We start from the raw sequence: 15,322 nt of genomic DNA on the forward strand, positions 1-15,322 counted from the left end.
ATTCACTAGTGACTGTGGAATTACTAACTGGTATACTCTTCTGCTAGGAGTACCCAACTCGGCTGTTCGATACAGTAATTCTTGGTTCATGACAAAGTCACTGATGGGAGCTGGTGGCTTCACAGTCAGAATAAGATCTTCCTGGAGCAGGAATCGAATCACACCAGACCACATGGGATCTGTTCTTTCTTACTGGAGGAATGAACAAACTCGGTGGAGTGGATGACTCCCCCCGGTTGAAAAAAATTAACGCTATAACACGCAATATGAGCAAGGGAGAACGAATCTACTATCTCAAACTGCAAGCACAGGAGAAAAGAAATGAACATGGTGAACAATGCTGATATTCAATGAGTCGCACACAGTGACATGAGGTATCAGGAATAAAGAAACTACACTTACAAACTTTAACAACGTGGAAGTTACTCGAGAAATAACTTCTTACAATGCACTGATTACTGTCAACTAGGATGGGATCACAATCTGAAACACAAGGGACAACAACAACACTCAAGTGAGCACACTAACCACAGAAACGTCTTTCTGCACGGCTTGTGGCATCAGCAAGAGATGGCATAACTCGTTGCAAGTAAAGTTCTTCTCAAAGCGTCCCCTGGGAAGGAACGAATACTTGAACAAGTCGCCATCGCAAGGATAGTCGCACTATCCTGCGTGCATGGCTGGAGTCCAGACAGGAGTGACAGTATTACTAGTGCCTGACCGCTCGGCTACGTTAATAAGGAATTCACGGATCTATAGGAACTTAATCTGAACTTCACATTTCGCAGCACTTTAACAAATCTCAGATACAAGCTGTGAGAACAAACACATTGCTCAAAGGCTAGGTATTGTCTGTCAGTCAGTAAGGGAATGTTGGTACTGTGGACTGAATCATATTGACTTTGACTGGCATGATACACTAAGTGAACATTCTAAAGTGACTGGGACATGATCTCAGGGAACTTACTCAAGGACATAAAGGACACACATAGAAATAAATGGATAATTTGGTATGCTGGGGTGAATATCACTGCAGAATACAACGCTGAAAGAATACAATAAAAAAAATGAATCACTTCACACAGAGTGACTGACTGGTACACTACACAATAATACTTACTACAGACAGGAGTAGCATAAAGAAAAACACAGCAGAATAATATAAGATAAGTGAAAACACTGAAAAATATTGGAAAAAAAAATACTGAGTCAAAGAATACTGCGTTTACACTGAAAAACACAAGGTTTAGAGTACACAAGCAATTTACTATAAATGTCTCACACACGCAAATGTCTTTAAATGCAAGAAAAATGTCTCAAGAAATTATCACTGAAGTCGAGAGTAGGAGACGGGCGGTGACTGGTGACGGGGGATGAGTGGTATGGTGTCCCGCGCGGTGAGGGCTGACGTCACCTACACTCACTGTTGTCGTGAAGAAATGTGCGTTCTAGGCGAACTCACATAACTGGCTTTATCTCGTTGGCACCAGCTACAATCTCTTGACCAATTATGTGAGCCAAAACAGTACTAGGACCCGGTACAAGGGTACAAACAACCACAGGTAGGTGGGTGGATGGCTGGTGGTGGTGGTGGTGGTGGTGGTGGGTGGATGCCGCGCACCCCGGGTGGTGGGAGAAAGTGGTGGGGGAGAAGACTCTCTGGCGGACGCGCTCACTCCACTACCCACGAAGGTGGCTTAACCCACTCTATGCCACAGGAATGGTGAAAACCACTCTTAGCATCCAACAGGAGCACAAAGCGATATAAACAATACCTCAGAGGAGCTTGGCTTACTTCTTACTGCGTGGCTTACTTCTCTCTCTCAGCTGGGTTAGAAGCTGGGTTGGCTGGCAGGCTTACCCCACGAGAATGGATGACTGGAAGACGTGTAACGATGCACAAAGCACGGAGGAGCAGTGGATGACAGGAGACAGGCTGGATGATAGGCTGACTGGCGTTCACTTCCACAGTCTGGCTTACTGACTGGCTTAATTGCAAAATCCGGGTCAACCCCTCGGAGATTGAAGCAATTAGCACACGAACTAAGCCAGGAAGCTTGAAACGGCTGCAACAGGCTTGCAGGCAGTAGGTAGTGAGTGAGGGTATAAGCTGCTGGCTGGAGGGTGTGAGGGGAGGGCATTCACCTTTGACCCTGCCGGCTACTCACAACAGTCTTCAAACGCCTTGAATTACCCTTAAAAACGTAAATCCACGCTCCACACCGCTGTCACCATTTATCATGTGGGAGTTCGATACGTGGATTAGGGTAGAAATACTCACGTAGGCTGTTATACGTATAATTTCTGTTATGTGGAGAGTGCCCGCAGCCGCTACCTTGCCTCCTTGCTTCCACTCGTAACACTGACTAGGCGGCTGGCCAGTACCCCGTAGTGGGTGTTTTGAAATAGTGTCAGCTCAGCACAATATGAGTTGAATCAACGGACGGTTACGGTAACTGGTTACTAGACTGGTAACTGGTTACTACTACTGAGACTAGCACACTTGGTTTTTGCCTCCCTGCACCTTTGGGTGAACCATGGGCTCATCCTGGCTTTTTCATTATTCCTGTTACCCTTGGGTACAAACCTCTCCTCAGCCTCCTTGCACATTGTTGTTACATATTCCATCATCTCATTAACTGGCTTCCCTGCCAGTTCTCTGTCCCACTGAACCCCATTCAGGAAGTTCCTCATTCCCGTGTAGTCCCCTTTCTTGTAGTTTGGCTTCATTCGTCCTGGCCTTCCTGCTTCTCCCTCCACTTGCAGCTCTACTGTGTATTCGAAGTTTAAAACCACATGATCGCTGGCCCCAAGGGGTCTTTCATATGTGATGTCCTCAATATCTGCACTACTCAAGGTGAATACTAGGTCCAGTCTTGCTGGTTCATCCTCTCCTCTCTCTCTTGTAGTGTCCCTTACGTGTTGGTACATGAAGTTTTGCAGTACCACCTCCATCATCATAGCCCTCCATGTATCTTGGCCCCCATGTGGCTCCAAGTTCTCCCAATCGATTTCCTTGTGGTTGTGTGTGTGTGTGTGTGTGTGTGTGTGTGTACTCACCGATTTGTGTTTTGGGGGGTTGATACTTTGCTGCTGGCTCCGCCTTTTAGGCCACCTTGATTAGCATCACTCACTTCTGGCCTCTTGGGCTTTATCATATGTACTCTTTAAGCTGTGTATTGAGTTAGACGCACCACTGCTTCATCCAAGGCATTCCACTTTTCAACCACCTGAGTCTAAAGAAATACTTCTTTACATCCCTGTGACCCATCCTTCTTCAGTTTCCACTTATATCCCTGTTATTCTGGTCGTCTTAATTTAAGATTTTGCATTTAGCAGTCATGTCCCTTCTTGTCCGTTTCTCATCCAAGGTCGTCAGGCTCAGTTCTTGCGACTTCTACTAGTAGTACCGTCCTCTCAGTTCTGGTACTATCCTGGTTGCATACCTGGAGGGTATTCCGGGGATCAACGCCTCCGCGGCCCGGTCCATAACCAGGCCTCAGTAAGTAAGGGCTCCACACTGTTACCACGTACTCATTGATTAACCTAACATATCTGAAGGATTCTTCATTCATCTTCCTGACTGCTATTCTGATATCTGTTAATCTTGGATATGCCGCTGCTGTTACACGGTTCGTCTAAAATTCTGGCGCTATGCTAAGTAATATATTCACGCCCAGGTCCCTTTTACTCCCTAGTATTTACAGCTTCTCTCCGACCATGCTGTACTCTGTGTCCGGTCTGCCCTCTCCTTGCATTTGCTTGCGTTGAACGCGAGAAAACACTAGTTTGACATTATCAGTATTTTCTTGAGCTTTCTCTGGAGTTCATCACTGTCGTTTCCTGTTCATATTATTCGCGTTAGTTTTACATTGTCAGCAGTGTGTGTGTGTGTGTGTGCGGGGATGGTTGGAGGAGGAGTGAGGGGAAGAGAGCGCAGTGGTTTCAAAGACAAAAGAATATAATGTTTAAAGGCTCAGATGTAGGGCAGCAAAGCCGGTTTGTAACATGACAAGGTTTTACCATTAATAGGAGGGAGGGAGAGGAAAAGAAGAGACGGAGGGAGGGAGGAAAATGAGAAGAGAGGGGAAAGAAAGGGAGTGAATTGGAGAAGTAGGATGGGGATAATAGAGTGGGAGGAGGGAGGGAGTGGGAGAGATACAGTGGGAGATGGAAGGTAATTTTTGCACAAATGAAGACTACTCTCCTGGCAGCTGTCATTCACTCTTTTTTTCCCCTCTCTCTCTCTCTCTCTTTCCATTAAATTATATATATATATATATATATATATATATATATATATATATATATATATATATATATATATATATATATATATATATATATATATGTCATTCTGAATAAGCAAAACTTGCGAGTTTGGCTTTAATAGCAACGCACGCACTTTTCGAATAGGGCAAGCGAAAATTTGTGTCTGCAATAATTTTGCAAAAATCATTCTAAACTTACGTAAAAATATATTTCATTGTGTTCATTATTAAATTATATTAAGGTTAGGTAAGTTTCCTAAGGTTCTTTTGGTACAAAATCATTAATTTTTATATTAACATAAATGAAAAAAATATATCTTTAAAAGTATAAGAGAAAATTTTAGAAAGACTTAATTTTAAATGAGTTCTTGCTAATTGACCAGTATTACATATTCGGCAACACACACACACACACACACACACACACACACACACACACACACACACACACATAAAATACTGCGTGGAATAGACAAGGTGGACAAAGACAGGATGTTCCAGGGAGGGGACACAGAAACAAGAGGCCACAATTGGAAGTTGAAGACACAAATGAGTCAGAGAGATAGTAGGAAGTATTTCTTCAGTCATAGAGTTGTAAGGCAGTGGAATAGCCTAGAAAATGACGTAGTGGAGGCAGGAACCATACACAGTTTTAAGACGAGGTTTGATAAAGCTCATGGAGCGGGGAGAGAGAGGCTCTAGTAGCAACCGGTGAAGAGGCGGGGCCAGGAGCTAGGACTCGACCCCTGCAACCACAAATAGGTGAGTACAAATAGGTGAGTACACACACACACACAACTTCAATTTTTTAAAGTCTCTATATGAAAAGTTTAACTTTTGGGTGATCAATCGCCAACATAAGGATCAGGAAAATATTTGATTTTATTACCAATAAACCATTTAAATTACTGCGAACGAATCAAAGCCCTAAATTTGTACTCGCTAGAGTGGAAGAGAAAGAGATGCATAGTAACATATCCCTGGACAATACTAGAGGGTCTAATCCCAAATTTGCATACTGTCATAACATAATGGAGTGAGAAATATGGAAGGAAGTTGGAAATAAACCCAGTGACAAGCAGGAACGCCGTGGACACAATAAGAGAACATTGTATCAACATTCGTGGCTCCAGACTATTCAACATCTTACCAGAAGGCATCAGAAACACTGCTGCTGCAAGTGTAGAGGTTTTCAAGAGGAAACTGGGGAAGTATCTCTGCCAAGAGCCTGATCAACCAGGCTGTGATGGATATATGGGCCAGCGGACTGTTAGTAGCAACAGCCTGGTTGACCAGGCAAGGGCCAGACAAGCATGGCCAACGACCGGGCCAGGCTTGTTATTAACTTAAGGTTTGGAATGTTTAACGTATAGATTCTGATTTATTTACTAAAATCTGATTTATTTTTGTGCCTTTGCTGTAATTTAAAAGTTGCTTTTGAGAGGTGTCTTTCCTATTAATATGAAATTCATCACAGCTCCAGTAGAGAAATCATGCCGTCTGGTCATCGTTAAATTTATTTTTTGCAGTTGCAAATATAAGCTGGCAGTGCTTGCGTGGGGGGACATAATGGCGCAACTTGATACACGTAGAGGTAGTAAGTTTAAGTGTAGGTTGTAGTTCAGTTGTCTCAATACCCATGGAAATCAGGGATGAAGCTCATTAAACTGTAATGGTTGGTATGTCAGGAAAACTTGTCTCCGCTTCCGTACAGGTGATGTATACCTGTGATTGATCATCTGCTACCTTAGCCAAGCTAGGTTTCCCACACAAGTAGATCACCGACACCCACTTAGTGACTTTCAGAGAATGATCAGTTAAGAACTAAACGAAGAGTTTGGCCTTAACACTAATTATCCTCTTTTCGATGCATGCATTTACCTTTGATACACCTTTGAAGAGTTTCGAGAGTTTCTCTACTCTCTGAGCCCGGCCATGGGCCATGTTCGTCCGGTGCTTGCCTGGTCAACCAGGCTGTTGCTGTTGGAGGCCCGCTGCCCCGCATCCATCACAGCCTGGTTGATCTGGCACCTGGTGAAGATACTTGTCCAGTTTCCTCTTGAAAGATTCTACACTTGTTCCAGCTGTGTTTCTGATATCTTTTGGTAAGATGTTGAATAGTCTGGGATCCCGGATGTTGATACAGTGTTCCCTTATTGTCCCCACCGCACCCCTGCTCCTCACTGGGTTTATTTTACACTTCCATATCTCTTACTCCAGTATGTTGTTATGGGAGTGTGCAGATTTGGGACCAAGCCCTCGAGTACTTTCCTGGTATATATTATCATGTATCTCTCTCTCCTCAGCTCCATTGAGTACATATTCAAGACTTGCAGGCGTTCCCAGTAGTTCAGGTGCTTTACTGGTTCAGTGTGAGCCGTAAACTATCTCTGTAATTGTTCCAGCTCCGATATTTCTCCTGCTTTGAACGGGGCCATCAGCACTGAGCAATATTCTAAGTGAGGGAGCACTAGTGATTTGAAGTGTCACCATCGGCATGGAATAGAGTTTGCTTCAACCAATATGTTTATTTGCACTTTCCTTCCACACCTGTTAGTGTGTGTCGTGTTCCATCTGTGTCTCTTGTCTCCCGTCCTCGCTTCTGGAACGCCTTGTCTTTTTCCTGATCTATCAATATTTCTCGTCTGTCACAGTCCTTAATATTTATTTTTATTAATGTTATTTGGTTTATGATATTTTTTTTATCTTATTTACAGGTAAGAGTCTGATGAGGTGGTGATGGTGAGGCGAGAGTGGTGAGTATCACTTATATTTTCTTTTTAATAATTTTTTTAAAGCCAAGAGCTTTTAATCTTACTTTATCTCATTTTAAAGCCTGACTCCAGCTGTGGTCATGCTGTTTCTTGGGATATTGTGGTAAGTTAGGATTATTATTCAGCTGCCGCCTTGTTGCCTTGCTGTTATGTGTTATGATGCCGTTGTTGTCTTGCTGTTGTGTGTTATAATGCCGTTGTCTTGCTGTTGTGTGTTATGATGCTGTTGTGTGTTATGATGTTGTTGGGTGTTATAATGTCGTTGTTGCCTTGCTGTTGTGTGTTATGATGCTGTTGTTGTCTTGCTGTTGGGTGTTATATTGTCGTTGTTGTCTTGCTGTTGTGTGTTATGCTGTTGTTGTCTTGCTGTTGTGTGTTATGATGCTGCTGTTGTCTTGCTGTTGTGTGTTATGATGCTGTTGTTGTCTTGCTGTTGTGTGTTATGATGCTGTTGTTGTCTTGCTGTTGTGTGTTATGATGCTGTTGTTGTCTTGCTGTTGTGTGTTATGATGCTGTTGTCTTGCTGTTGTGTGTTATGATGCTGTTGTTGTCTTTCTGTTGTGTGTTATGATGCTGTTGTTGTCTTGCTGTTGTGTGTTATGATGCTGTTGTCTTGCTGTTGTGTGTTATGATGCTGTTGTTGTCTTGCTGTTGTGTGTTATAATGCTCTTGTCTTGCTGTTGTGTGTTATGATGCTGTTGTTGTCTTGCTGTTGTGTGTTATAATGCTCTTGTCTTGCTGTTGTGTGTTATGATGCTGTTGTTTATGTTGCTGTTGTATGTCATGATGCTGTTATTTTGCTGTTGTGTTATGATACTGTTGTCTTTCTGTTTATGATGTTGTTGTTGTCTTTCCGTTTGTTAATATGATGCTGTTGTCTTGCTCGTGTTAGGATGATGCTGTTGTGTTATGATGCTGTGTGTTATGGTGTTATGATGTTGTGTTATGATTTTGTGTGTTATGGTGTTATGATGCTGTTGTTGTGTTGCTGTTGTGTGTTATGGCGTTAAGATGCCGTTGTGTTATGACCTTATGTGTCAAGGTGCTAATGATGCTGTTGGTGTCTTGTTGTGTGTCGTGATATTACAAAAGGTGATGGTAACGCTGTTGTTGGTTTAACCTCGCGTGTTGTATTCTACAGTTGGGTCACGACTATTCTTCCCAATCATTTTCACTTATCTTCATTAATATCTTTATCACTATCATCACACTAAGACTATTATCTTTTGATTATCATGATGTTCATTCTCATGTTCATATTGTCGACATAGTAACACTTGGTGTTTGTCACATCTGTAGTGCTGGTTTATTACACTTGTAGTGCTGGTTTATCACACTTGTAGTGCTGGTTTATTACACTTGTAGTGCTGGTTTATCACACTTGTAGTGCTGGTTTATTACACTTGTAGTGCTGGTTTATTACACTTGTAGTGCTGGTTTATTACACTTGTAGTGCTGGTTTATTACACTTGTAGTGCTGGTTTATTACACTTGTAGTGCTGCTTTATTACTCTTGTAGTGCTGGTTTATTACACTTGTAGTGCTGGTTTATTACACTTGTAGTGCTGCTTTATTACTCTTGTAGTGCTGGTTTATTACACTTGTAGTGCTGGTTTATTACTCTTGTAGTGCTGGTTTATTACACTTGTAGTTCTTGTGTATCACACCTATAGTGCTGGTTTATCACACTTGTAGTGCTGGTTTATTACTCTTGTAGTGCTGGTTTATTACACTTGTAGTGCTGGTTTATTACACTTGTAGTGCTGCTTTATTACTCTTGTAGTGCTGGTTTATTACACTTGTAGTGCTGGTTTATTACACTTGTAGTGCTGGTTTATTACACTTGTAGTGCTGCTTTATTACTCTTGTAGTGCTGGTTTATTACACTTGTAGTGCTGGTTTATTACACTTGTAGTGCTGGTTTATTACACTTGTAGTGCTGCTTTACTACTCTTGTAGTGCTGGTTTATTACACTTGTAGTGCTGCTTTATTACTCTTGTAGTGCTGGTTTATTACACTTGTAGTGCTGGTTTATTACTCTTGTAGTGCTGGTTTATTACACTTGTAGTGCTGGTTTATTACACTTGTAGTGCTGCTTTATTACTCTTGTAGTGCTGGTTTATTACACTTGTAGTGCTGGTTTATTACATTTGTAGTGCTGGTTTATTACACTTGTAGTGCTGCTTTATTACTCTTGTAGTGCTGGTTTATTACACTTGTAGTGCTGCTTTATTACTCTTGTAGTGCTGGTTTATTACACTTGTAGTGCTGGTTTATTACACTTGTAGTGCTGCTTTATTACTCTTGTAGTGCTGGTTTATTACACTTGTAGTGCTGCTTTATTACTCTTGTAGTGCTGGTTTATTACACTTGTAGTGCTGGTTTATTACACTTGTAGTGCTGGTTTATTACACTTGTAGTGCTGGTTTATTACACTTGTAGTGCTGCTTTATTACTCTTGTAGTGCTGGTTTATTACACTTGTAGTGCTGGTTTATTACACTTGTAGTGCTGGTTTATTACACTTGTAGTGCTGGTTTATTACACTTGTAGTGCTGGTTTATTACACTTGTAGTGCTGGTTTATTACTCTTGTAGTGCTGGTTTATTTGTAGTGCTGGTTTATTACACTTGTAGTGCTGGTTTATTACTCTTGTAGTGCTGGTTTATTACTCTTGTAGTGCTGGTTTATTACACTTGTAGTGCTGGTTTATTACACTTGTAGTGCTGGTTTATTACACTTGTAGTGCTGGTTTATTACTCTTGTAGTGCTGGTTTATTACACTTGTAGTGCTGGTTTATTACACTTGTAGTGCTGGTTTATTACTCTTGTAGTGCTGGTTTATTACTCTTGTAGTGCTGGTTTATTACTCTTGTAGTGCTGGTTTATTACACTTGTAGTGCTGGTTTATTACACTTGTAGTGCTGGTTTATTACACTTGTAGTGCTGGTTTATTACACTTGTAGTGCTGGTTTATTACACTTGTAGTGCTGCTTTATTACTCTTGTAGTGCTGGTTTATTACACTTGTAGTGCTGGTTTATTACTCTTGTAGTGCTGGTTTATTACACTTGTAGTTCTTGTGTATCACACATATAGTGCTGGTTTATCACACTTGTAGTGCTGGTTTATCATTTTGTCACAGTTGTAGTGCTGGTTTATCCCTGTGTTTACCACACTATTGATAAGCTCTAGTACAATTATTGTCATTGCTTGTGATTCATTAAGCGAGTTAGTGTCGCCATGGTAACCGAGGGGAAGTCTTTTCCAGTGTTTACACCCCTATACCTCTCCCCTCTACCCCCCCTCTCTCTCTCCCTCTCTCCCCTACTCTGCCTCTTCCCATCTCTCCACCTCTCTGTAACTTTTTTTGCCGCTTCCTCTCCTCCTTGTTGCCTCTATTTTCCTCCCCATCTCCCCTCCGTCATCTTTATCGCTCTCATTATCCCTCTCATCAGTGAAGTCTCTGCCGGCTTTCCTTCTACACCTGTTATCTCTCCTCCTTTACCTCTTAAGTCTTTCTTCAATAAAAACAGGAACCTAGGCCTACAGGTCCAGACATAATAGGCCTACTGTCACCCAGCCATTCCCACACATTGTTTAATCTAATTCGAGCGTTAGCTTTAAGTCATCTTAGTAGCGTCCCACTGTACAGTTGTGCTCCCAGACTAGCATTTTCCTCCTCCTCTCTTTTTAAATAATCACTGTTACCTTCTACAGTATGAATCACTTGTTAATCCCGTCACGGTTAGAAGTTTTCAGCACTTTGTGTATATTCTCTTACCACAACCACCATCACTCAACTTCATCACCATCACCCAACATCATCACCATCACCCACCATCCAACATCATCACCAACACCCATCACCATTAGCACCACCCATCACCGTTACCACCATCCATCACCACCACCCATCCCCACCACCACCCATCCCCACCACCACCCAACACCATTACCACCAATCACCATCACCACCCACCACCATTACCACCAATCACCATCACCCATTACCATCATTACCACCCATCACCATCAACCATAACCCATCACTATCACCCATCACCATCACCACAACCCATCACTATCACCCATCACCATCACCAATCACCATCACATTTTCTAGGTAATATTTTTTTATTCACGTTACACTCAACGTCATTTTCCTTAAAATAAATTGTCGATATTTTAAATTAGGTTTAAGGTAATTTAAATTGGGTTGGTTAAGGTTGCCTAAACTTGCAAAAAGTTTAAGTCTCAGCAACAATCATATTACAAAAATCTATCAGTGGCCCTGAAAATTTGGAAATCTTGAAATCTGAACGTGTATCCCTCTGAACGTATATCCCACTGAATGTGTATACCTCAGCGTATAACCCCCGGAACGTGTATCCTCTTGAACATGTATTTCTCTGAATGTGTATCCCTCTGACCGTGTATCCCTCTGAACGTATATCCTTCAGAATGTGTATCCCTCTGAACGGATATCCCTTAGAATGTGTATCCCTCTGAACGCGTATCCCTCAACATGTGTCTGTGTTATTGCAGCACTGTGCTGCAGCACAGCACCTGTGTACAGCCTCAGGAACCCCCACTTTCTTGTCTCCTGAGACTCCACTTGTGAATTAAACAGAGATCCACTTTAAGCTTCTATGTCTCTCCCCTCCTCTAACATATGTTTCCCCCCCACACCTTTAGTAGGTCTGAGACCACTCTGGTCCCATCCCTACTTAGCATGGGTATTGTAGTGGGTATCTCCATTGCTTAACCTGGTAGGGGTATACTGAGAACCCTACCACTGTGTGTGGAGGGGGTGCCCTGTTGTGATAGTGTAGGGTATCCTCCCTACCTCACTCTGTCTTGCCTGTTGGGCCCTGTCCTGAAGGACTGACCTTAATAACCTTATCCTGTATGGTGGAATACGACAGGGAAGGAATTAGCTTTTCTGTTCACACTGTATGACTATCATATAGAAGTGTAGCGGCACATTGTGGGTGTTTCTACTGAGTAACTGTTATATAGAATAGTGTTACAGCACACTGTTCCTACTGTGTAACAGTTATATAGAATAGTGTTATAGCACACTGTGTAACTATCATATAAAATAAGTTAACACAGTGCTGATAAAACCAATTTTGTAAAAAAATATTCTGTATAAATTCCAGTCAGAAATCGATTTCTGCTGTGATGGTGGTCAGAGATACCAGTGTGTGTGTGTGTGTGTGTGTGACTGGTGAAGGCCGTTAGTGCCGCTGCTTGTCTTGTGATGGTGATCACCGCCTCACTGATCACATCGACAGCTCCTCACCATTACTGAGTCCTTCTGCTTCGCAAACCAGTTCTCCGCCCATCTGATTACTGGACAGCAGCTTCTGGTGGGCGTGGCTCTCTGCCTCGTTAATTACCAAGTAGTTTACGAGGTGATTATAAGATTAGAGCTGCTCACACTTGTAACTCCCTGCACGAAGATGACGTACAAAACATCATCACTAATGATGGCTACACTAGTGCCTGCCTGACGGACTCCCTCTCATTACAACCTCGTTATATGTATCTAATTCCCTGGTTAAACAGCGCAATTTAAGTTCCTTAACGACGTTGGCTGCGTGTAAATGATCGTGATGCTGTGGTGCCTGTTCCTGAAGAATTTGGTAGCTTCTGCTGGTTGTTAACTCGGTGTGTGTGTGTGTGTGTGTGTGTGTGTGTGTGTGTGTGTGTGTGTGTGTGTGTGTGTGTGTGTGTGTGTACACTATCCTATATGTGTTTGCAGGGGTCAGTCTCAGCTCCTGGCCCCGCCTCTTCGTTGGTTGCTACTTGGTTCACTGCTTTTAAAATTATGTATGAAGGCTGCCTCTACCACTTCGTCGAGGTTATTCCATTTACAGACCAATATGAGAGTGAAGAAATACTTCCCGATACCCCTGTGGCTTATCTGTGTATCTAACTTCCAGCTGTGCCCTCTCAAACGGCCTGACCCTGTCAATTCCTCTGGGTATTTTCTGTGTTACCATGTCTTTCCTGGTTCATTTGTCCCTCATTATTAGCCTCTCCTCGTAGCTCATACCTTTTAGATATGAAACAAGCTTCGTTACGTACCTCTGCACGTTCTCCAGTTGAGAGAGAATGAATATATAATTATTGTTTGCATGAAGTTAGGTATTTTATGTTGATTATAAAACTTACAGGTAGATTCATGAGGCTGGGTACTGAAGCGTCTCACCAACCACAGTGATTATTGCTGCCCGACATGAAGTTGTGAAATTTTGTTGGTGTTCAAGTCAAGTCTGGGTCCTAGGAAATGAAAGTGCGGAGGTTGAGGTGGAGCATTTCATTTTCGTTGCGGTTTCCATAGTAACATTGCTATGATGAACAAATGTGAGATCGTCTGACATTGTCACTCCCAAGTTTCTCACATTGAACTTCCTCTCTATTGAATGATTAGAGTTTGTCTTGTACTCCGGATTCAGTCTTCAATTCCTCGCTTCTTCCCTAGTGGAGCAACTAAAATTTGCCCTCATTGGGTATGTTATCTGAGGCCCACTGGAAGATTTTGTTTATATTACCTTGCAGGTTTACTGTGCCCTCGATGGACACTCATAAATTTTAGTATCAAAGGTAGTCATATGTTTGTCTCTAAGATTAAACCATGCAGGTGCAAAGTACAAGCTGAAACGGTCAACTGCTCATTAAACCAGCCTTGTTTCATTGGATCTGTAAACCCACTGTGGTAATTCTCGGACACGGTGCTATGATTTATTACAAACCGCGGAACGGGTAGGGTTTTGAACCTATGGTGAGTGAATCAGATATATGAACGAGAAACAGAAGTGGGAGAGCACTGTGCTTTGAGGAACAGAGCTTTTCACTGTGCTGGCCTACGACTTCACTCTATTACGGTTCCACTCTAGATTTTGTGTTAAGTTTAATGTCCATTTACTCACTTTTCTAATTACTCTTCTTGCACGCATTTTGTACGCTATCACACCATGGTTTTACTTGTTAATTGCTTTTCTCTAAAACATTGTATGCTACAGTTGCATTTAGCTTGTCTTACATTCCAGGCAGGAGCGACCTGGTAAACCCGTGCTGCTCTTGTTGGTGCAGTTGAGAGTCCCTGTGATTGGCAGTCTTGCTTCTTAAGACCCTGTCAGAGATTTCTATAATATGCGACGTTAGCGATATCGATTAATAGTTTTACAGCCTTTTTCGTGGAGTGAGGCAATATATCTGTTGTTTAATGACTGTGTGATGATACCTATGTCCATTAAATATTAAAGGCACGAAATTGTAGTTTCTTGGAGTTTTTTTTTTTATGAATATTGGGTTTCACGATTCTGGGCCAGAGGCAGAATGCATGGGACATGGGGGCATTGGGCATGCTGTCAGTGGCTTCTTGGAAGTCAGCTGGTCATAATGCTGCGTTGGAAATTGTGGAGACGTCGGCTGGTTTCGTGTCTCGTTCATGAAAAATTCATTTTATTCGTCAATTTGTAGCCAGATTAATGACTCACTATACACAAGAGTCGTAGTGTAACTCAAATATTTTACTTATTTCTCTAATTGCCCTCAGTGTATGTTCCATCTCCATGTTCCATGGGTTTTCTCCCTGGATTATGCGTTTGAAAAACAGAGTATTTGAAATTTCGATCTTTCTCCCTCTTTTTTTTTTCATGTCGACTTCTATCCTTTTCCGTCGAGCACCCCCCCTCTTTCCATCATGCTCATATCCCTCTATCTCTATCCCTTGAAATCCCTTCCCATCCTTACTCCTACCTCTTCTACATTTCATTCTTCCTCTTCCAGTTACCATCCTCAGTGCCGCTCCACCATCTTTCACCTCACTCCCACCCCCTCAGATACCCATCCTCACCTTCTGCTCCCCATTTTACTTCCCCTCTCACGCCTCTTTGTCCCTCCACACCTCCCACCTTTTCTTCCGCCTCCAGCCGTCAACATTATCGTCTTCAATTGCATCCTTTTGCTTCGAGGAATTCCAGACTCGCTCCTCGAATATTGTGCAAGTCGATGGAGGAGAAAACTCATTTTCTTCACCACGTGAAAATGAGGTCTGTACTCACCTAGTTGAGGTTGCGGGGGTCGAGTCCGAGCTCTGTGTGTGTGTGTGTGTGTGTGTGTGTGTGTGTGTGTGTGTGTGTGTGTGTGTGTGCGTGTGTGTGCGTGCGTATTCCAAGAAATAGGAGTACACGCCCATGCGTACGTATGCAAGCATTCGCCTGATTGTATTCTGATATGCTTGCTGGTAGTCAACCTGATGACC

This window comes from Cherax quadricarinatus, chromosome 36, assembly GCF_038502225.1.
Source record: "Cherax quadricarinatus isolate ZL_2023a chromosome 36, ASM3850222v1, whole genome shotgun sequence".
NCBI classification, from domain to species: Eukaryota; Metazoa; Arthropoda; class Malacostraca; order Decapoda; family Parastacidae; genus Cherax; species Cherax quadricarinatus.